Below are 23,002 nucleotides of genomic sequence, written 5' to 3'. Positions count from 1 at the left end.
TATATTCTATTGATTTGGGGTGGAGAGTTCTGTAGATGTCTATCAGGTCCGCTTGGTGCAGAGCTGAGTTCAATTCCTGGGTATCCTTGTTAACTTTCTGTCTTGTTGATCTGTCTAATGTTGACAGTGGGGTGTTAAAGTCTCCCATTATTAATGTGTGGGAGTCTAAGTCTCTTTGTAGGTCACTCAGGACTTGCTTTATGAATCTGGGTGCTCCTGTATTGGCTGCATATATATTTAGGATAGTTAGCTCTTCTTGTTGGATTGATCCCTTTACCATTATGAAATGGCCTTCTTTGTCTCTTTTGATCTTTGTTGGTTTAAAGTCTGTTTTATCAGAGACTAGGATGGCAACCCCTGCCTTTTTTTGTTTTCCATTAGGTTGGTAGATCTTCCTCCATCCTTTTATTTTGAGCCTATGTGTGTCTCTGCACGTGAGATGGGTTTCCTGAATACAGCACACTGATGGGTCTTGACTCTATCCAATTTGCCAGTCTGTGTCTTTTAATTGGAGCATTTAGTCCATTTACATTTAAAGTTAATATTGTTATGTGTGAATTTGATCCTGTCATGATGATGTTAGCTGGTTATTTTGCTCGTTAATTGATGCAGTTTCTTCCTAGTCTCAATGGTCTTTACATTTTGGCACGATTTTGCAGCAGCTGGTACCGATTGTTTCTTTCCATGTTTAGTGCTTCCTTCAGGAGCTCTTTTAGGGCAGGCCTGGTGGTGACAAAATCTCTCAGCATTTGCTTGTCTGTAAAGTATTTTATTTCTCCTTCACTTATGAAGCTTAGTTTGGCTGGATATGAAATTCTAGGTTGAAAATTCTTTTCTTTATGAACGTTGAATACTGGCCCCCACTCTCTTCTGGCTTGTAGAGTTTCTGCTGAGAGATCAGCTGTTAGTCTGATGGGCTTCCCTTTGTGGGTAACCTGACCTTTCTCTCTGGCTGCCCTTAACATTTTTTCCTTCATTTCAACTGTGGTGAATCTGACAGTTATGTGTCTTGGAGTTGCTCTTCTCGAGGAGTATCTTTGTGGCATTCTCTGTATTTCCTGAATCTGAATGTTAGGCTGCCTTGCTAGATTGGGGAAGTTCTCCTGGATAATATCCTGCAGAGTGTTTTCCAACTTGGTTCCATTCTCCCTGTCACTTTCAGGTACACCAATCAGACGCAGATTTGGTCTTTTCACATAGTCCCATATTTCTTGGAGGCTTTGTTCGTTTCTTTTTATTCTTTTTTCTCTAAACTTCCCTTCTCGCTTTATTTCATTCATTTCATCTTCCATCACTGATACCCTTTCTTTCAGTTGATCGCGTCGGCTCCTGAGGCTTCTGCATTCTTCACATAGTCCTCGAGCCTTGGCTTTCAGTTCCATCAGCTCCTTTAAGCACTTCTCTGTGTTGGTTATTCTAGTTATACATTCGTCTAAATTTTTTTCAAAGTTTTCAACTTCTTTGCCTTTGGTTTGAATTTCCTCCTGTAGTTTGGAGTAGTTTGATCGTCTGAAGCCTTCTTCTCTCAACCCGTCAAAGTCATTCTCTGTCCAGCTTTGTTCCGTTGCTGGTGAGGAACTGCGTTCCTTTGGAGGAGGAGAGGCGCTCTGCTTTTTAGAGTTTCCAGTTTTTCTGCTCTGTTTTTTCCCCATCTTTGTGGTTTTATCTACTTTTGGTCTTTGATGATGGTGATGTACAGATGGGTTTTTGGTGTGGATGTCCTTTCTGTTTGTTAGTTTTCCTTCTAACAGACAGGACCCTCAGCTGCAGGTCTGTTGGAGTTTGCTAGAGGTCCACTCCAGACCCTGTTTGTCTGGGTATCAGCAGCAGTGTCTGCAGAACCGCGGATTTTTGTGATCCATGAATGCTGCTGTCTGATGGTTCCTCTGGAAATTTTGCCTCAGAGGAGTACCCTGCCGTGTGAGGTGTCAGTCTGCCCCTACTGGGGGATGCCTCCCAGTTAGGCTGCTCGGGGGTCAGGGGTCAGGGACCCACTTGAGGAGGCAGTCTGCCCGTTCTCAGATCTCCAGCTGCACACTGGGAGAACCACTGCTCTCCTCAAAGCTGTCAGACAGGGACATGTAAGTCTGCAGAGGTTACTGCTGCCTTTTTGTTTGTCTGTGCCCTGCCCCCAGAGGTGGAGCCTACAGAGGCATGCAGGCCTCCTTGAGCTGTGGTGGGCTCCACCCAGTTTGAGCTTCCCAGCTGCTTTGTTTACCTAAGCGAGCCTGGGCAATGGCGGGCGCCCCTCCCCCAGCCTCGCTGCTGCCTTGCAGTTTGATCTCAGACTGCTGTGCTAGCAATCAGGAAGACTCCGTGGGCGTAGGACCCTCTGAGCCAGGTGCGGGATAGAATCTCCTGGTGTGCCGTTTCCTAAGCCCGTCGGAAAAGCGCAGTATTCGGGTGGGAGTGGCCCGATTTTCCAGGTGCTGTCTGTCACCCCTTTCCTTGACCAGGAAAGGGAACTCCCTGACCCCTTGCGCTTCCCGAGTGAGGCAATGCGTCACCCTGCTTTGGCTGGCGCACGGTGCACTGCACCCACTGTCCTGTGCCCACTGTCTGGCACTCCCTAGTGAGATGAACCCGGTACCTCAGATGGAAATGCAGAAATCACCCGTCTTCTACGTCGCTCACGCTGGGAGCTGTAGACCGGAGCTGTTCCAATTCGGCCATCTTGGCTCCTCCACAGCCTGGATCGGCCAGGCTCTTTTTAACAACCAGATCTATGAATACTAATACAGTGAGAGCTCACTCATCCCAGAGGGAGGGTGTGGTGTTTTATACACACACACACACACACACACACACACACACATATATATATATATATATACACACATTGATTTTCATCCATGGTTCCCGGCTCATAACTCCCATAGTCCTTGTTACAGTCTTTTGTTATAATGTTGGCTGTGTTAAGTCTTTGGAAACAGAATCTTCTCTCTCTTGTCCTCCTTTCCCCTGCCCCAAGACAGGACTCTAATATTCCTTCACCTTTCTGATTGTAGGACTTACGACCCTCCTCTGAGAGGGTCCCACCCCAAATCCTAGGGGAAGAATTGCTGACATCATGAAGTTCCTATAAAAATCCAAGAGGACTAGGTTTGGGGAGCTTCTGGATAGCCGAACACATGGAACCTCCATTCCCTTGGAGGGAAGCACATCCTTGGAAGGGATGGGAGCTTATGCCCCCCCCCGCCACATACCTTGGCCCACCTAGCTCTTCATCTGTATTCTTTGCAATATCCTTTATAATAAACAACTAATTATTTTTCCCTGAGTTCTGTGAGCTGCTGCAGCAAACTAATTGAGCCCAAAGAGGGGTTTATGGGAACCCCAACTTGAAGCTGGTTGATCAGCAGTTCTGGAGACTGGACTTGTGACTGGTGTCAGGGGGCAGGGAGCAGTCCTGGGGAGTGACCCCTCAACCTGTGGAATCTGACACTATCTCCAGGTAGATCATGTTGGAGTTGCATTGTCTCCCCAGGACAATGCAGGGAGTTGCTGCATTGTACTGGGGAGAAACTCCCACATCTTTGTTCATAGAAGTCTTCTTCTGTGTTGCTGATTGTTGTGGTAATGTGAGAGCAGAGGGAAAATGTGGCTTGAGAGAGTTTTTCCTGAGACAATTGGTGTCAGAAGTGGGATTTACCACTCATTCTGACTAACAGAAACATGTGGTTTGGGAAGAGAAAGGTTAAAAGGGCAGGGGATGAAGAGTTTTTGAGTCCTGGGTGGCTACGTGGTCACCTATGGTATGAAGCCAAAGCTGTGGGATCGGTTACTAAAGGTAAACATTACCAGTGGAATTTAAAGATGGATCTAACTCCCATGGGGTTGGTTCACTGGATGCATAAGGAAATGCAAACTCATATGAAAAAATAAATAGTTCCTTGGTTATTGTTACCTATAATAGCCAAAATAAAAGTGAAAGAGAGTGCTGGGTCAGGCTTTGAGGCTGGATCAAGCTCAGATGTGGGTCTGTCTGAGCTCAGCCCACTAGTCTCAAAGTCATCAACAAAGGAGAAAATTTTATGCAGGGACAATACAAAGTACCACTGAGACCCATGGTTACCAAGAAGGTAGTCAATGTGGAGGAAGGACAAAACCAGGTAACTATTGAAACCAAAGAGAATAAGTGAAGGAATTGCTTCATTTTGTAGATCAGTATCATCAGCTTCCAGAGAACCCTTTACTAAAATAGATTCTGAAAGTGACTAATTTGGGCACAGTATCTTTGGTTTTAAATGCTGCAGAGTAGAACAGCATGCTCAGGTTGATGGAAGACGCACAGCTTACTATTGAACAATCACAGATGGGTATATATGATCCAGACACACAGGAGGTTATTCATGAGGTAATAGCCAGCTTGGTGGACCCGATAAAAGCTACTGTAAGACTGCTTTACCCTGAGAAGGGAGACTGTCCAACTCCACCTGTAAATGCCAAGTGGAGCACCCCAGATGAAGAAGCTGAAATGCTTCATATGCAAGCCATGTGGGACTGGTTTTATGATGGCAGCAGTATTCATCTGATGAATATGTCCATAACCCAGGTCATGGTAAATGCCATGGTTAAGGGGACCCCTTCTACATTGGCACGCCATGTGACATTACTCCATCAAAATCAAACAGCGTTTTGAGAAGCTGTACCAAATTTGCTGTCTCAGCTTTCCCTTATGGGTCATACAGATGCTAATAAAAATATTAGGTTAGTTAATGTTTTTATTAATTAACCTAATGAGACCAGGGAAAGACAAAAAGCAGAAGCAGAATCAAAGGGCTCATCCCAAGAAGGTGGAAATTCTTTTTTTTTCTTTTCTTTTTTTTTTTTTTTTTTTTTTGAGACGGAGTCACTCTGTCACCCAGGCTGGAGTGCAGTGGCGCAATCTTGGCTCACTGCAAGCTCCACCTCCCGGGTTCACATCGTTCTCCCGCCTCAGCAGCTCCAGTAGCTGGAATTACAGGCACCCACCACCATGCCCAGCTAATTTTGTTTTTGTATTTTTAGCAGAGACGGGGTTTCACTGTGTTAGCCAGGATGGTCTGAATCTCCTGACCTCATGATCCACCTGCCTCGGCCTCCCAAAGTGCTGGGATTACAGGCATTAGCCAAGAAGGTGGAAATTCTTAAAAGGTTATTTAAAAATGAGGTGAATAAAAAAATATTGATGGGGTGAAAATAAGAAGAAAAAGAAAGGAGAGTCATAGGACTTGTCCAAACAGGAAGGAAATCTTTAGATGGTTATTAAAAAACAGAATGAATAAAATGGAAATCGATGAAGTTAAAACAAAGGAAATTGATGGGGTCAATACAACAGTATCAAAGGTTGAGTGGACCAAAGGGAGCCTCTGCTAATCCCCCGATATTAAAGGGCTTCAACCCAGTTTGCTCTATTTCCCCCAGTTTAGAGAAATTGTAAAAGCCAGAAGGCAGAGATTCTAATGAGAAATCTAATCAGACTTTGAGAAATTGTCTGGTACAATAGACAGGCAGGTTAATCAAAATAAAGATTGAAGAAAGACAAAGGTCCTTTGGCTCAGCCCTTGGCTGGAGACCCAAAGCCTTTTGCACAAAAGAGGATAAAATGGTGTGGGGGTGGAGAAGAGAAGTTCCTAAAACTAGAACATAAAAATGTAAGGACTGATAGGATTATGAAAGTTGATACTTATTTGAACACACTTCATGTGAAGTTGTTGCATCTCTTTTACCTAATTGTATCTTGGGAAATGACATTGTGTCTGATTGGGAAATATTTCCCCTACCTTGTACTGTAAAACAGAAGGCATGTAAATCTGCCCTTCAAGGAATATTACTTTTACACACTAATTGGGAACCAGTAAGCTTGCCCGAGCCCACACAGTGCAGAGGAGAAGCTAGAGCACCTGATAAAGATAAATTCTCCGTTTGACAGCACTCTGTGGCGCATTTCCTGGGGCTTATAGCAAAATCCTGTGAGCATTTCCTGCAATGACTACAAAAACTTTGGACTAAAGAATTTCCAGCTGAGGGGCATTTACTACCTTGCTAAGGGAAGTTAACTGAAGCTAATCCTATGACTGAAGGACATAAAATGATGTTGACACCTGAAATACCAATGCTATCTGGGATGACGTCAGGGAAATACTCTAATGAAGATAGTAATGCCCAGAAGAATTCCATAACAAAATGGAAATGGTTTATTCAGGATTATGCTATCTGGGAAATGCAAGGAGATACTCACAAGCAGGTAGCCTTTTTACCCCCAGTACTGACTCTGGAAATGTGTGAGGTGCTGCTGATTCTATCAACACTTGGACAGTACACTATGAACAGTTCTTGATTGACCAAAAAGGAGCTGCTTGGTTTACAGATGGCAGTTTCAAAGTGAATGGACAACATCCTGTTTGGAAGTCAACTACTTTTTTTTTTTTTTTTTTGAGACGCAGTCTTGCTGTCGCCCAGGCTGGAGTGCAGTGGCGCGATCTCGGCTAACTGCAGGCTCCGCCCCCCGGGGTTCACGCCATTCTCCTGCCTCAGCCTCCGAGTAGCTGGGACTACAGGCGGCCGCCACCTCGCCCGGCTAATTTTTTGTATTTTTAGTAGAGACGGGGTTTCACCGTGTTAGCCAGCATGGTCTCGATCTCCTGACCTAATGATCCGCCTGCCTCGGCCTCCCAAAGTGCTGGGATTACAGGCTTGAGCCACCGCGCCCGGCCTGGAAGTCAGCTACTTTAATCAAAGAAGATAAAAATGGATCAGCTTGGTGGGCTGAATTGCATGCTGTTTTTCTAACAGTGATGGAAGAATTGAACAGTGGTGGAAGCCCCTGTGTTTGGGTTTTTACTGACTCGTGGGTGGTGACAAATGGCCTGGCCACATGGTCAGGCAGAAGGGCAATGGAAACCTGGCCTATTAAAGAAATGCCCACATGGGGTATGGCCCTATGGAAATTTGAAAGGTGTGTTACAGTAGAACAAATGCCCATCAGAAGAATTCCCTTCCAGGTCTGGAAGGTGACTGGAATCAACAAGTAGGTATCCCTGTGTGCTCCCTGGAGGTGGCCACCTGGGTCCATGAAATGGGGACATAGGTCACTGCAGCGGTGCAGAGATGGGCTGAATTGAGGCATGCTACCTTTGCACCCTCTCTGGCACATAATGCAAGTAAGAATTACTTTGTTTGTTACCAAGAGAGACGGAAATTGTGGATAGCTATGAGACAGGTTTCCTGATGGAAAGGCCCTCGCTGATAAGCCTTCACGAGTGTGTGCTCACCTCCAACATGAACGGGGCTAGTGTCCCCACTAGATTTTTTCTGTTTTTCTGATTGATGTGGGGAAGAGCAGGTAGGGAGGATGGATGCTGCTATGGCTATGCCATCTTGCCAACGGAGGAGTACCCTTGTGTAACAACTATGTGTGTATATATATATATATATATATATGTATATTAGAAACCCTGTCTCTACTAAAACAACTATATAGATAGATAGATGATAGATAGATAGATAGATAGATAGATAGATAGATAGATAGATAGATAGATAGATAGTTGTTATATCAGGGTAATAGTTATGTAACTATAACTATAAAACTATATATATATTTTTTCTTCCCAAAATCACCTCAAAAAATTTTTCTTTTTCTCCCCTATCTGATGCAGTGGTCCTAGGACCAAGGCTACAACTCAGAATTCCTGAGGGCCCGATGGAGGTGGGCTGCGCCTTCCTCCCATCTAGCAACATTGGGGTTAAGAGCGAAGCAGCCATATTGCCTGGTGGTAAAAATAGCTCACTAGCTCTGTACCTGTGTAACCTTACACTATCTGAGTGGGAGTGGACTGAGGAGGAGGTACTTGCTAGACTTGTATTGCTGCCTGCAATCTAGGCCAGCGCAGTGGCGATTCTAATGTCCCTTCACAAGGTGAAAAGGTTTGGGTATTCCTGGAGAGAAGGAGAAATGTTGCTGAGTGTAAAGAAATGAATAAATGGGTTATTAATTGAGGGAAATTCAATATTACATTAACAACTCGAAGGAGTCCCAGAACAAGAGATGACACTGTCTCTTAGCTCAATTATTCGGGATGCCTGAAAGGGTGTATATGTTTTACCAAGATCACTCCTGCCTTTGGAACCTAACAAGATTGAAAGGAAATCTTCAAACCTGTGTGGTCTCACTCTGAGAGACATTCACATATGATGGACTGGACTAATTATTTATGATTATGTATTTTTTTTGATGTAAGGGGTCCATGGTCAAAAATCAGAGTGTGGGCCGGGCGTGGTGGTTCACGCCTGTAATCCCAGAACTTTGGGAAGCCGAGGTGGGTGGATCACCTGAGGTCAGGAGTTCCAGATCAGCCTGGCCAACATGGTGAAACCCTGTCTCTACTAAGAACACAAAAAATTAGCTGGGCATGGTGGTGCATGTCTGTAATTCCAGCTACTTTGGGAGGCTGAGGCAGGAGAATTGCTTGAACCCGGGAAGGGGAGGCTGCAGTGAGCCAAGATCATGCCACTGCACTCCCACCTGGGTGACAGAGCCAGACTCCATCTCTAAAGAAACAAACAAAAACCAAGGGTGTGGCCTGTGGTGTTTTTATACATATATATTTATATAGGTATATGTAATATATACTGGCTTTCATCCATGGTCCCTGGCTCATAACTCACATAGCCCTTTTTACAATCTTTTGTTAAAATGTTGGGTGTGTTCAGAAACAGCATCTGTCTCTTACCCTCTTTTCACTGCCCCAGGACAGGACTCTAATCTTCCTCACCTTTCTGACTGTGGGACTTAAGACCCTCCCCTGAGATAGTCCCACCTTACACCCACAGGGAAGAAATGCTGATGTCATGAAGCTTCCCTAAAAACCCAAGACCACTGGGTTCAGAGAGCTTTCGGACAGCTGAACGCGTGAAGGTTCCTGGAGGCTGGCATACCTCTGGAGGGCATGGGAGCCTGTGCCTCTTCCCGCATACCTTGCCCTACGAGCTCTTCGTCTGTATCCTGTGCAATATCGTTCACAATAAACCACTAATTGTGTTTCCCTGAGTGCTGTGAGCTGCTCTAGCAATTAATTGAACCCAAAATGGGAATTGCAACTTGAAGCCAGTCAGTCAGAAGTTGTGGAGGCCTGGTCTTGTGACTGGTGTGTGGTGGAGGGGGCAGCAGTCCTGGGGACTGAGCCCTCAACATATGGGATCTGACACTATCTCCAGGTAGATCGTGTTGGAATTGACACCCAACTGGTGTTCACTGCTTTGTGGTGGGGAGAAACTCCCACACCTTTGGTCACAGAAGTCTTCAGTGTGCTGATTGTTGTGGTGGTGTGAGAGTGTTAGGGGTGGCGAATATCTGGGTTATTGATGGGAAATATGTACAGGTCTGCAGCAACCTCAATTCTTGCCTTCTCAGAAGAAAGAGTTCAACTGAGGGGCATAAGGCAGAGAAAGAGACTGAGGCAAGTTTCAGAGCAGGAGAGGAAGTTTATTAAAAAGCTTTAGAGCAGGAAAGAAAGGAAAGTACACTTGGAAGAGACTCAAGTGGGTGCTGTGGAGGTCAAATGGGACATTTGACCTTTTGACTTGGGGTTTTATAGGTTGGCATACTCCCGGGGTCTTGTGTCCTTTTTCCCATGATTATTCCCTTAGGGTGGGCCACCCGCATGCACAGTGGCCTGCTAATACTTGAGAGGTGAGCATGCTCAGCGTGTTTACTGGAGTTGTTCAAATTCTTGACTGTGGCATTCTTCTCTTTTCCAGTGGAATGCTCCCAGAAGGTCATACTCCACCATTTTGTCTCTTAATGCGCATGCCTGAGCCTACTCACCCAATTCCTGAGCTGCTGGTTACCAATTTCAAATGTTTTCATCTGTTGTGAAATTGCCTCTCCCTTGCACCTGCAACCAATTATCATTTTTAGAGAGGTAGTGTGACAACTGCCAGACCATCACCTGATGGTCATCTGACATTCCTGGTGGGTCAGGAGGAGCCCTCTTCTGCCTGCTCATGCCTGGCTAGCTAGCTACCATAACAAGATCAGAGGAAAAACGCAGTTTCGGAGAGTTTTTCCTGAAACAAACGGTATTAATCTGTTCTTGGGAAATCTGCCCGAATGACCCAAACACCTCCCATTGAGAATCACCTGCAACATTGGGGATCCAATTTCAACATGAGGTTTGGAGGGGACAAATATTCATACCACAGCAGGCGTGTTTCAATGACTGCACATGGCCCATTTTGCCTTCAGACTAACATTCTGTGCATTTCCCAGTCAGTAGGGGCATGGCTGACATAGATCTAAATCTTGAGGTGATCCTAAACCCAGAACTTTTGTTATGAGCATTGACTTTCACCTTCACTCCACCAAGTCTCTAGCAGGGCTGGGTTACCAACAACATCGTCTTTGTTCACTGTCTTCTTTTCTCAATCCTCTTGCCTCTCCTTCATCCCTCCTGGGGAAGAAATTTTAGAAACACAAAATGCTAAAAAGACAGAACAGGTGGGACCTCAGCCAGAACAAACATCCTGGATTGCCCATATACTGATTAACTAATGTTGGCTCTTCTGGAGGTGGCAGCTGAATCTATTGCATATTAGCTGAATTGATCACCCTTAGACTGGCCCTCATTTGCACTCTGAGTTTATAGCAGCAATTTCCAAGTTTGGCTTTTTATCACAGCTTAAACAAATATTTCATATGTAAAGTACAGAAAAGTGGGCCAATTGCTCTTCTCTGCCTTCTAAGAACAATGAAACTCCTCTCAAACATTTTGCAAGGAACTAACATAATCTCCCCGACTCTGCTGGAAACAGAACACTGAAGAGCCATTTAAGAGTATGAGGCAGCCTGTGTGGTGGCACTGATGAAATGGCCAAGGAACGAAACGCTTGCCCAGACGAGGACTCTTGGTGATAATGTTCCCAGAGAAACAAGGTTCTGAACCGAACCTTTCATCCATTAAACCAGTGTTTGCAAAGTGGCTCCACTGTATCTCCCCATGTCTGATCCTACTGGAACATATGATCCTTCTCCTAAGAGCCTTATCCTTTACCAAGAAAGACAAACACACCTTGAAACAAATAGAAATCAACTAAGTACTTAACTGAGTGATATTGACTCTAAGTGAAGGAGAGTTTCCAGGAAGGGGAATCAATGTGGGCTGAGATGCTGAAAAGGTCTACATGAAGAAGACAGAGGTTAAGCTAAGCTGTGAAGCATGAGTCAGCTTTCAGTAAAGGGAGGAATGACGAAAGGGCATTGGAGAGGGAGAGAGAGAGAGAGTGTGTGTGTGTGTGTGTGTGTGTAAGGAGCAAAGAAGATTCTAAGACAAGGAAGTGCTAATAAGTATGATATACACAATTCACTCAAAATCTTGAACTTCTCCTTGTATTTCATGCAGTTCTCTGCTCCAATTCCTTCTTCTCTCAAGCCCCACCCAACAATTCTATTTTGCTAACTGTAAATTTTTTTTACTGTATCTTGTATCCACCAGCCTTATTAATATATGAACTTCAAGTCATTTCTAATGTTTCACATGCAAAAAGAGAGAAGATTCTTCTGTCTTCCAAAAAGAGAGAAGAATCTTCTGCTTTCCAAAAAGAGTGAAGATTCTTCTCTCTTCCAAGAAAGAGAAGATTCTTGTGAGTTCCCAGTACAAGGCTGATCACGTGCTCACTAAATACCACCCAGTGGCTGAAATTGAATTTATTTCCCTCAATTGCACATCTCTGAGAGGACCAAGGAGTTTCATGACTGCTATCCTAGCATTTTAAAGAGCAGATGTGAGGGACCAAAATGTTGGTAACAACTATAGAAGAATTTCTGTGAGAGACTAAAGCTCTGAAACTGTAGGGTACATTCAATAGCTGGCATTGAAAAGAATGATTTTGTCTTTCTTTCCCTCTCTCTGTCTCTCTCCTTTTCTTCATTTCCAGAATTTTCCACAAATGAGTTCATTTATAAAGAGAAAGGCAAGCTTTGATGACAACACCTTCACAAAACGGAGGCCTCTGAAAACATTGGTCTGGATTGAGGAGTATGTTCCCCTGCCCGGATCTTTCAATTCCTCCCTATAGTGTATTCAGCTTGATTCCAGCCTGAGTGTCCAGGCAGTTGGTACCCACAGCCCCTTCTGGGCCCCAGGGGAAGGCATCCTTCCCCTCCCTCCTCCCCGAGGCTCTGAGGTGGCTGGCCTCCTGCCTGGCTGTGCCAGAAAGCAGCATGACCACCAGCACTACTGTGGTCAGGACAGGAAGAAAATCTCGGGCATTCACAGCTAAACTATGGTTTGAGAAATGCTGGCAACTAAGGGTTGGCTGGGTAAAGGAATAAGAATAGCAGCTGCAATGCACTCTTTGACTCTGCCTCTCCCAAAACAGTCCCTAAAAGGACCATAGAAAGGATCACAATGTTCACGGCTGGGCTTGGCATAGTCTTAGTCCTGGGGTGAGGGCTGGTGAGAAACCCACGAGGGTTTCTTCTGGGGTCTTTCTGAGGGTACTAAAGGGAGTCTCATGGCCCATCCTACTTCTAAGTAGCACTCTTTTGGCCCTAAGAAGGACCTGCTGGAAGTCAGGATTTTTTTTCAGTCCAGTTTAAAATCCCAGATGAAATTAGCCGAGTGTGGTGGCATGCGCCTGTAATCCCAGCTACTTTGGAGGCTGAGGCAGGAGAGTCGCTTGAACCCAGGAGGCAGAGGTTGCAGTGAGCTGAGATGGCGTCACTGCACTCCAGCCTGCATGACAGAGTGAGACTCTATCTCAAAAAAAAAATAAAATAAAATCCCAGATGTCCCTTCCATTGAAGACAACGAGGAAGCATTGTCCCCTTTATTTCAGCCCTTGAGTCACATCAGCGTGTGCTGGTGGGACCTTAGGGTCCACATCACCAAGTCGAGTAAGGAATCCATCCATGTTAGTTAGGTTTTTTCTTTCCATTGGTTCTTTTCACAGTAGAACCAAAGTAGAACATGCTTCTGCCACTAGTACACATGTCTGGCTTCTAGATAAGGAAACTAACTTTTTCTGTCCTAACTCACAGCTGTATTTAGGCTCTAAGGATCTGGGAAACAGAGATGTGACAGGTCCCCTTTTTCTGCTTCATCTTCTCTTTAAAACAAATAGGACTGGACGTGGCAAACATATCTGTAGCAAAAGATTGAACACTGAATCAGGGTCATGTGCTCCATGCTCCTTAGTTATTTTTATTCATTTAAGGGAATGAGAAAAAGCACAGGAGGCCCTCAGGACATGAAAATTAAATGTGGCAGCTGAAATTGGCATCTGCAGGCACAGCTCAAGCAGGCTGGCATCCGCTAAGCAAGGCATTTAAAAGGAGTTGAGGCTGCTCTAACCAAACTGAAGAAAACCTGGGCAGGGGCTGTTTAAAGGAAACAAGTTCCCTCTCTTCTTAGGACTAAGCTTGCGTACTGTCTTCCAGCTAAGGAGAATAAGGGGGGCTTGTTTAAAGGCCATTCAATGTCAATGACTGTTTTTTTCTCCATAAAGACTGACAGTTTAAAGAGAATCTGTTGGCAGGCTGATTGCAATCTTGTTTGTACCAGAGCAATAGGAATCTTGGTTATAAATATGCAAAGCATCATGAAAAGATTAAGGCTCAGTGGCTGGGGTGCAAATTGGTCTGGGCTGTTTACTGCATGAGGAATGCCTTCCCTCCATCCTCCTCTCCCAGTGCAATCCCACACACAGAGACAAATACCTTGCCATGTCCCACTCTCCTGCTTCCCAGGGCTTATTCTGGTGTGGGCCTGGTTCTGGGGAAAGATTCACACCTGGGCAGGAAGGACAAGGTGGAGAGAGGGCAGAGAAGGAAATGAGCTCCCTAACCCAGGACCTGGCCTGCTATAATTTTTGGCTCAAATAGAGTGGGTTGTTATTGGACTAACCACGAATTTGGGTCTGCTTCAGTGATTTCTGAGAGATGAGAGGAAGTAGTGAAAACTCAGTGTTCACTCCAGCCTGGACAGGTATCCTTAGGGCCAGGCCAAATTCTGTTTTAGAAAAGGGAGATTAACTATGTGAGGAAGTCCCAGGGTTGGCATCCTGGCTCTGTCATTTAGGGGGCCCTGGGTCCTTGGGCAAGTAGCTCGGCTTGTCTCCTCACACCACCTTTCTGTGTCCTGCCAAGGTTGTTGTGTGTGAGGATGAAAGGAGACAATGAGTATAACGCATCATGCCTGGGACATGGGAGGCACCCAGTCAATGGAAGCTATGACTAGAAGTTCTGAAACAGGAGTGGCAGCGAATGGTAGGAATTGTAGGACTTTCTCCTCAGTTCAGCTAAAAACTGGGTCCTTGTCACATGACCAGTTAGGCACGCAGACACTTCGAAGGGTGAGGGGTTATGAAATTTATTGGGCGAAAAGGAAAAAGACTCTTAGCAAAGTGAGAGGGGTTCCTCTTAACAGGCCCCCATCTCACAGATTGAATTCCAGGTTACCACACAGGAACAGGAGGGCCAGGCTCCTCCTTCCTGCAAATGGGGTCAATTTCCATGCCTCCACTCTGTTTTCCCAGTGCGCAGACCGATTGGAGATGCGATTCTCTGGGGACCGTTTATACTTGGCTGTCTCAGAATGGTCATTCACTGCACTGTCCATCTGTCCTGTGGCTTCCCAGGAGTTTAAGGAGTTTACTTAAAACCCTTTTCCTGGCTTTGCTCTGTTCTGCTGTTCAGTCTCCCATCAGCCTGGGCCTGCTTTTGCCTGCTGCCATTCTTATGCCAAGTCTTAATGTGCACTCGCTCCCTTCACGAACACCTTTGAATTTTTAATCCTTTTGTCCCCACATCTCCTGCCTTGTCACTTTCCTCAAGGAAACAGGTTATAAAGCACTGGAATGGGGTGGAGACATTGTCTCCTTCATTCAGTTCAAAGTTCTTCTAAATCTTTGAGTGCCAGATCCCAGGAATTTCTTAGCCTACATTGGTGAAGCGATTGGCCCATGGATGCTTCGCTTGTTTCTGTAAGAAGCGAGTCTAGAATTTAGTCTCCTAAATGTGAAAGAGACAGAAAGAAGAATCATTCTATCAGGGCAGAGTGTAGGGAAACCCTAAGGCATAGTGCAGTAACCTGGAGCAAGTGGTCGCTGAAGATAGTTAGCACCCCTAAGCCAAGAGGGGCCAGGGAGGGACTGCCTGGCAGGGGGTGTGGTCTGCCATGGAGGGAGGCTGACAGCCTGGGTCCACCTTACTAGAGGGGAAAGAGGGGAAAAAATACCCTAGCCTCACTCTCCCCACTCCTCAGATCTGCCTGTGTTCCCTATGGGCTGAATCCTACAGGAGTTAGAGGGAATGGACCCCTGTGGCAATCCATATGATCAGCCTTCCTCCCAGGATGGAGAAGAATGAAGTGCACATCAACCAAACAGAAGAGAAGCAATTTGGAGGAGGAAAAAAATCAGTTCTTCATGAAAGGATCACATTGATCTTGGTAAGTGTAAACTCTAGATGCCCATATGGTTTGGCTGTGTCCCCACCCAAATCTCATCTTGAATTGTAGTTCCCATAATCTCCATGTGTTTTGGGAGGGGCCCCATGGGAGGTAATTGAATCCTGGGGGCAGTTATTCCCATGCCGCTGTTATCATGATAGTGAGTGAGTTATCATGAGATCTGATGGTTTTATAAGGAGCTTTTCCCCACTTGCTTGGCACTTCTCTTTGCTGCTGTCATGTGAAGAAGGACATGTTTGCTTCTCCTTCTGCCATGATTGTAAGTTTCCTGAGGCCTCACCATCCCTGCAGAACTGTGAGTCAATTAAACCTCTTTCCTTTATAAATTACCCAGTCTAGGGTATGTCCTTATAGCAATGTAAGAACAGACTAATACACCATGTCAGTGAGCCCTCACCCTCTGAACATACAATCTACTAATTCCTACTAATTTCTTTTGCAGAGTCTCTCCAGCAAAATATCAAATTTCCATTGTACAATTTCTTGTTTAAAGAGACTGTCAGTTGTTTATGACTATATTGAGAAATTTACAAATAAATAAACTAGAGTTATTACAACAAACAAAACACTGTTTGGCGAGTATATCAGTAAAGATTGCAACAATGAAATGACCAAAGTCACCTACCTAGTGAGCAAAGAGCCTTACTATGATATTTTTCCATGTGGCTTACCTCCCTCAGAAAAGCTGAGGTATATGAAGCACATCTACCCCTGATACTCTATTCTTTGTAACACCTCCATCCATGAATAAAGTGGACATAGAGTTCCCAGTCACTTCCTTTCCTGACGTGCTCCCTTTTTCTTCGCAACCACTGTCAGGTCAACCAAAGCTTGCAATTTCTAGTTTTCCCATCTACTGGATTAACAATGAAGAGCATAGACTTTTCTCTGGCAGCATTTTTTCGCTGTGCTGATTGAAAGTTAAAAATCCTTGTATGGAAGCTTTTTGTAGGTTGGGTTTCCTGGAGACAGACCTTGAGACAGAGAGTTGCATGCAGAAGGTTTACTGGGCGAGTGTTGGGAGTAACAATGTCAGGAGCTGAGGAAGGCAGGATTGGACAAAGACAGAAGCTGATCCACAACGTAGCTGCAATAGGAGTCTCAGCCCTTCCTGTGGGAAGCTTGGGAGCTGGGATGGCCTTTCAGAGATGTCCTAACTGAAGCAAATGTGCCAGCCTTTGTTTCTTCACATCAGTCAGTTTCCTCACAGTCAGATGGCCACTGGCCATCTCTGGGAGAGAGTGTAACCTTAAGTGAAGGAGTTCTCTGTAGCCAAGGGCAATTCCCAATGAGCCATGTAGTCATGAATTGTCAGCAGCTGAGAGTCCCAGCAGCTGGAACACATGAGTGCATTGCCTCTTAAGAGAGAACCCTGACAGAGCCCCATAGCATCCCCTCACCCCACATAGATCCTCTCAGGTTCCAGTGAGTCTTGTTTCTTATGAAAACTTGGACACTCCAGTGGGATGAGCTCTAGCCTTGCTGCTGCAGCTGCCTTCACATTCATAATGGAAGCTCATTGTCTTTATCCTCTACCACTCATTCTGGGTTTGTCTCACCCTCAGCCAGCACTTCCGTTGGTCTAGGTGGCTAGTCTAGGGGAGTGCCTAGACTCTCAGCCCTGGGGAATCTAAGGCCCTGTTTACCAGGTCCTTTTCAGGCTATGGCTGCTTTACCTGAATGTATACGCTAAATGTAGGCAGGGAAGAGCCACAAGACAGCACAGCCAAGGCCCTATGGGCAGGAAAGGCAAGCCCATGCCTAGGATAAGTATCAGTCCTAGTCAAGATGAATTGTTCATCCATCTAGGATTGAAAAGATTCAAACGGATTGATTTGGTACCAAAGACTGGTTGCTTTCATTGAGTGAGGGTGCCATATTGGGAGCCCATTACCCTTTGTTGCTGGCAGGTTGGATGGACACTCAGCAGCATCCATAGTTAAATCAGCTTTTGTGAGTGTGCTGTTGGGGCTATGCATGAGCCTTCATTTCTGCCATCATGGTTACTCTGCTCATGAATCCACTGTGTAAGCACTGGGGTGGAAAAGAAAAGAGGCTGCCTGATGTCTACTAGCCAAGTCAGTTTGTTATTTAGCGCCTCTTCTGCAGTATATGCTATCTGGTGGGCATTAACAAAATCTTCACAATTTGTGTGCACCCCCATAGGTTCATCCCAGTGCCTCCTCTGCAGACAATCTTGTCCTCAGTCTTTCAATTGTTTTCTTCCCATGCCCTGACAAGCGAACCAGGTAATTGGCTGCATACCCTGTCTCCAAGGACCATACCAACTCTTTTAGGTTGGGTAGCATGGAAACCAGACTCTGAGACAGAGAGTTGTAGGCAGAGGTTTATTTTGGATAGCACTCATGAGATACAACTTTAGGGAACTGAGGGAAGCAGGATTGGAAAGGGGACAAATTGAATGGGGTTTGACTTCTTTATCCTCATGTCAGTCATCGGCCCCAGGCTGCCCCAGGCAGGAGCTCATAATCTTGAATAAGACATAGCTTCAGCTTAGACGGCAATTTCTAGTAAGGGACATAGCTATGTATTGTCAACAAACAATATTTTCAATAGCTGGGAAATGGTTGTGTCAGCCCTGAAGAAGTGATCTAGGTAGTATACCACAGTATCCACTATAATGTTATATTATCATTTTTTTTTCCAATTCTGGTTCAGGTTTTATCTATCGCTGTGTAAGAAACTACCCAAAATTTAGTGACTTGAAACAATAATAAACACTTATTATTTTGCACTTTTTGTAGATCAGGAATTTAGGAGCAGCTTACCTAATGGCACCTGGTTACCTAATGGCACCCTCACCAGCTTACCTAATGGCACCCTCACTTGGTTCTGGCTCCGGGCCTCTCACAAGATTGTACACATGATGATGGCCAAGTTTGCAGTCATCTGAAGTCTTGACTGGAGCTGGAGACTACATTTCCAAGATGGCTCACTCATATTGCTAGTAAGTTGGTGGTGTCTGTTGGCAAGAAACCCCAATTCCTGGTCATATGAATCTTTCCATAGGGCTGTGATGAGAGTCCTCATAACAGGGTAGCTGGTTTACCCCTAAGCAAATAATCCAAGAGAGAGAAAGGCAGAAGCCACAATGTCTTTTGTGACCCAACCTTGGGAGCCACATACCATCATTTCTACAATGTCCTGTTGCTTATGCATGTTGGCACTATTCATTGTGGGAAGAGACTACACAAGGACATGGATACCGGAAGGCAGAGACCACTGGGGTCATCTTGGAGACTGGCTACCACAAGATGTTTGACAGATCTAGAAGTCTTGAACCAAAGGTCGTTTTGTCAAATGCTCTTGTCATTTTGATAATAAACTCAGTGTCTTAGAGGTGCTAACAAAAAGGTTATATGTACCCAGAAATTGAAAGCGGCTGAAATTCAACTTCTTGAGTGCCATCATGTTTTTTTCCTGCTACATGGTTTAATAAAGTACATATAACTGTGTTTCTATAAAGCCGTCCATCACTGCAGTAATCTCCCATTACAGCAGATTTTGCCATAAATTTAAAAGATATTATTTCTTACTCTAGAAATAGTTTGCAAAATCGTGTCATTGTGCTCAAGGAGCTTGTACCATGAAATTGCAACCTTTCTGATTTCTCACATTTTCCAGGATTCTATAGAGAAGCTTACATGTCACCATCTGGGAGATCTTTATGATTACTTTACCCTTTTATTCAGGATGAGTTATCTAAGTTTATGATTGGTAATTATACTTATGAGCAGTGATTAAGCTCTGCTAGCCAGCTGAACTTTGCCTGAAGGGCACTGCAAAGAAAGAAAAATACATAGGTCTTGCTCTTAAAGACATTAGTATCTTGTGAGAGCAAAAGCACAAATCCACTGTGAGCCCATAAGAACTATGCAGATGGCTTGGTGTGGTGACTCATGCCTGTAATCCCAGTACTTTGGGAGGCCGAGGCAGGTGGATCACCTGAAATCAGGAGTTCGAGACCAACCTGGCCAACATGGTGGAACCCCATCTCTACTAAAAACACAAAAAATAGCTGGGGGTGGTGGCAGGCACCTGTAATCCCAGCTACTCAGAAGGCTGAGGCAGGAGAATCACTTTGAATCCGGCAGGCAGAAGTTGCAGTGAGCCAAGACCGTGCCATTGCACTCCAGCCTGGGCAACAAAAGCGTAATTCCGTCTCAAAAAAAAAAAAAAAGAAAAAAGAAAAAAAAAGAACTACGCAGATGTAGCAACTAAATGGGAAGCTTCCATGGGAATGAAATCTTAGCAAAGCTCTCCTGGCCTCGATCTCTCAGCAAAAGCAACCCGATTTGAAAATAGAAGAGCGAATCTCTCAGCTAGCTTCATGTCAGGGATGGACTGGAGGAGAGGAGAGGAGGGGCCAGTCTTTGCTGCTTGTCACCTTAGTGGCCTGGAGGAGTCAACATCAGCTATAAATAGAATGCTGCCTCCATGACGCCCTCTCTACCCACCAGATCACACCACATCCCCTTGACTGAGGGATGCCCTTTTGCCCAAGGCTGTAATTCATTTCCATGACTACCAGGAAGGTCAGAACAAACACATTTCTAACAACATGAGCCACATTTATTTTGAAGATAGAAAATCAATATCCTTATTATGTGGAGGTATGTACATTGCTTTAGAAGCATTGTACTCAGGTCTGATAGAAAAGTCTACGTGACTTGAACTTAGTTTACATGCTGAGCTTGGAATTGAAAGGAATGGTATCTTCCATTTATCCACTTAGTCATTCAACAAATTTATTGCTTATGATGGAACTGTGTTAGGCACAAAGAATCACCCAGAGCTTAACAGGATAAATAAACAGGGTGCCTGTCTTAAGGAACTCAAACAGATGGGTAAACAGATAAATACAATACAAATTGATACATCCCATGATAGAAATATGCATTGAGCTTTGGGGGAAAATCTTGAATTCGATAGGTAAACAAGGGGAAGAAAGTGTGTTCTGAGCAAAGGCAGCAGCATTTTCTAAGACACAGAAACCAGAAAGAACGTGATTTGTTCAGTTAATTACTATGGCTAGAATTTCAAGAATTTATGGGGAAGGGATGCTAGATGGGCTTGACATGGGTCTGATCAGGACAGGTGTAGGAAGCCCTACTTAAGAGGTGAGATTTACTCTGAAGGTAACTGAGAACTTCTGGAGAACCTTATGGAGAGTGTAATGATTAGATTTGTGCGCCCCCCCATCCCCCCTCCCTCCTCCAGAAAACACTCTGGAAACGCAAAAAGGACAAGAATGGATGAGAATAAATCCCTAGGGAACTCCTGCATTTATGGGGAAACAGAGCCAAGAAGAGGACTTAGAAGGGGAAGCCACAGAATTAAGAAGAAACCCGAGAGGGTAGTTTTATGGATTCAAGAAATAGGAAGAGACAAGAGTGCCCAAGGCCACAGAGCCCAAGAAAGGAAAGGATTGGGCTGGGTGCGGTTGCTCACACCTGTAATCCCAGCACTTTGGGAGGCCAAGGCGCGGGTCACCTGAAGTCAGGAGTTCAAGACCAGCCTGGCCAACATGGCGAAACCTCATCTCTACTAAAAATACAAAAATTATCCGGGCCTGGTGGCTTGTGCCTATAATCCCAGCTACTTGGGAGGCTGAGGCAGGAGAATTGCTTGAACCCAGGAGGCGGAGGTTGCAGTGAGCCGAGATCGTGCCACTGCACTCCAGCCTGGGCAACAGAGCAAGACTCCATCTCAAAAAAAAGGAAAAAAAAAAAAAAAAGAAAGGCAAGAATTGAAGTGTGTTCATTGGATGAGCAACGAGGAAGGAATAAAAGCCTCAGGGGGGAAACTTTCTGTGAAGCAGGAGAGGCAAATGCAGGTAAGGAAGAAATGAGGAAGAGGAAGAGGAGACAGCAAGTGCCACCTTTTCTAAGATCCTGACTCTGAAGAAAAGAAAGTCTCTCTTTAGATGAAAATATGTACTTGAGAGGTTTTGTTTTCATTCTTTTTTTAAAGATGGAGATTTGAGAACATTCCTGTGTGAGTGGAAGATACAGGAAAGAGTGTGGGTGATTACAGGAGCAAGTTTCCAGAGATGTGGAAAGGAAGAGATCTAAAGCATGGGTGGAGAGCCTTGCCTGAGACTGGAGGAAGGACCCCTCTTCCGTTGCCCAATGAGAGCCGCCGGGCTTGGGGGAGGGGGAGGGGGAGGGGGAACGAATGCAGGTGAGGGAACAGGCTGCGTGGTGCTGCAGTGGGGGTGCTTTTGCTCTCACATCGTTGTCTGTAAGGTAGGGGTTAAAGTCCTCCCCTGGGTGTGCAAGGAAGGTGTGGATGAGCTTGAAGACATTGAGACAGGTAGGAAAGTTTGAAACAGACACTGTGGAGAATGAAAGAAGCTGTCCAGGGAAACCTGGAAAAATTCTTGTCTTAAGATGAGGTCTCCTTTCTTCAAATACAAGAAGGAAAGAGAAAGTTTGATTCCTTTAGATTCTGTGATGTTAGGCAATGTAGGTAACTTCCCAGGCTTTCTTCTTCCTTGTACGAATTGTTTCAACTTTCAGTTCTGTTTCTTTTCTACTCCTTAATAAAAAGAAAAAAAGAACTATACATCAGCTAACCGGCAGTGTGTCACGACTGAGGAGAGATGGCACTTCCTCTCTACGTGCCTGTAAAAACAAAGTGACTCAGCTTCTGGTGTATTAATTAGAGACCAGTTTACTTCCATGGAAATAGAGTCTATTGTACCATCTTTATATATTTAAACCTTTAGTGACAACAACTTTTGGAATGCATCCAGAGCAAAACGCTGGAGAGGCTCTTAATGTACAACTCTTGTTTTCCAAAGTAGACAGTTCCATTCAACTCAATCAGCTGTTCCTGAAGCACCATCTATGCGCCTATAACGATCTTGCATTATAAAATCTAGATTGAATGCTCCAGTTTTGTTTAGGGCACAAATAACAACTTTATGCCATTTTGTGCCTCATTTGTGGAAAATATTATGATCACAGTCATGGCATAATTCTTAAAAATTTAACTTTGATCATTCTTCCTTTTAGAATTCTTCCATTATTAAAAAAAACAAAACAAAACAAACCTCAAACCCTCCTCTAGCTGACACTGCTCTCTTCGACCAGTGCTCCCAAGAGTGAAATGAGGAAAGGCTTAAATACGAAATCAGTGCATGAGAATGGAGAAGAAAATAATAAACTTAAACCCCGAAACCAATTATTTCTCAGAAACAAAGCCTGTGTCTCTTTTGCTTGCTTTTATTTCTGAGAACACAGAATCCCTGGGCTTGTTGCAAGGGCCATTCCCACTGAGCTCTCAGGAAACTACCACAGCCATTACTATTTCATGTGGGGAGACTGACTCCCCGGCATGGTGGAAAATAGTGACAATCACTTGGCTTCTGCCACCAGCACTTTTTCATTTTATTTACATTAAAGGGACAATGTTAGTGTGCTGGGGTGTGCAACTTGCAGTCCCCAGGACAACCAGGACTGGAGAGTGTGCAACCAAGGCAGGACTGGAGACTGTGCTCTTCTGCTCCTCTCTTTCTGATG

This window comes from Gorilla gorilla, chromosome 19, assembly GCF_029281585.2.
Source record: "Gorilla gorilla gorilla isolate KB3781 chromosome 19, NHGRI_mGorGor1-v2.1_pri, whole genome shotgun sequence".
Classification (NCBI taxonomy): Eukaryota; Metazoa; Chordata; class Mammalia; order Primates; family Hominidae; genus Gorilla; species Gorilla gorilla.
This window is presented reverse-complemented; position numbering follows the sequence as displayed.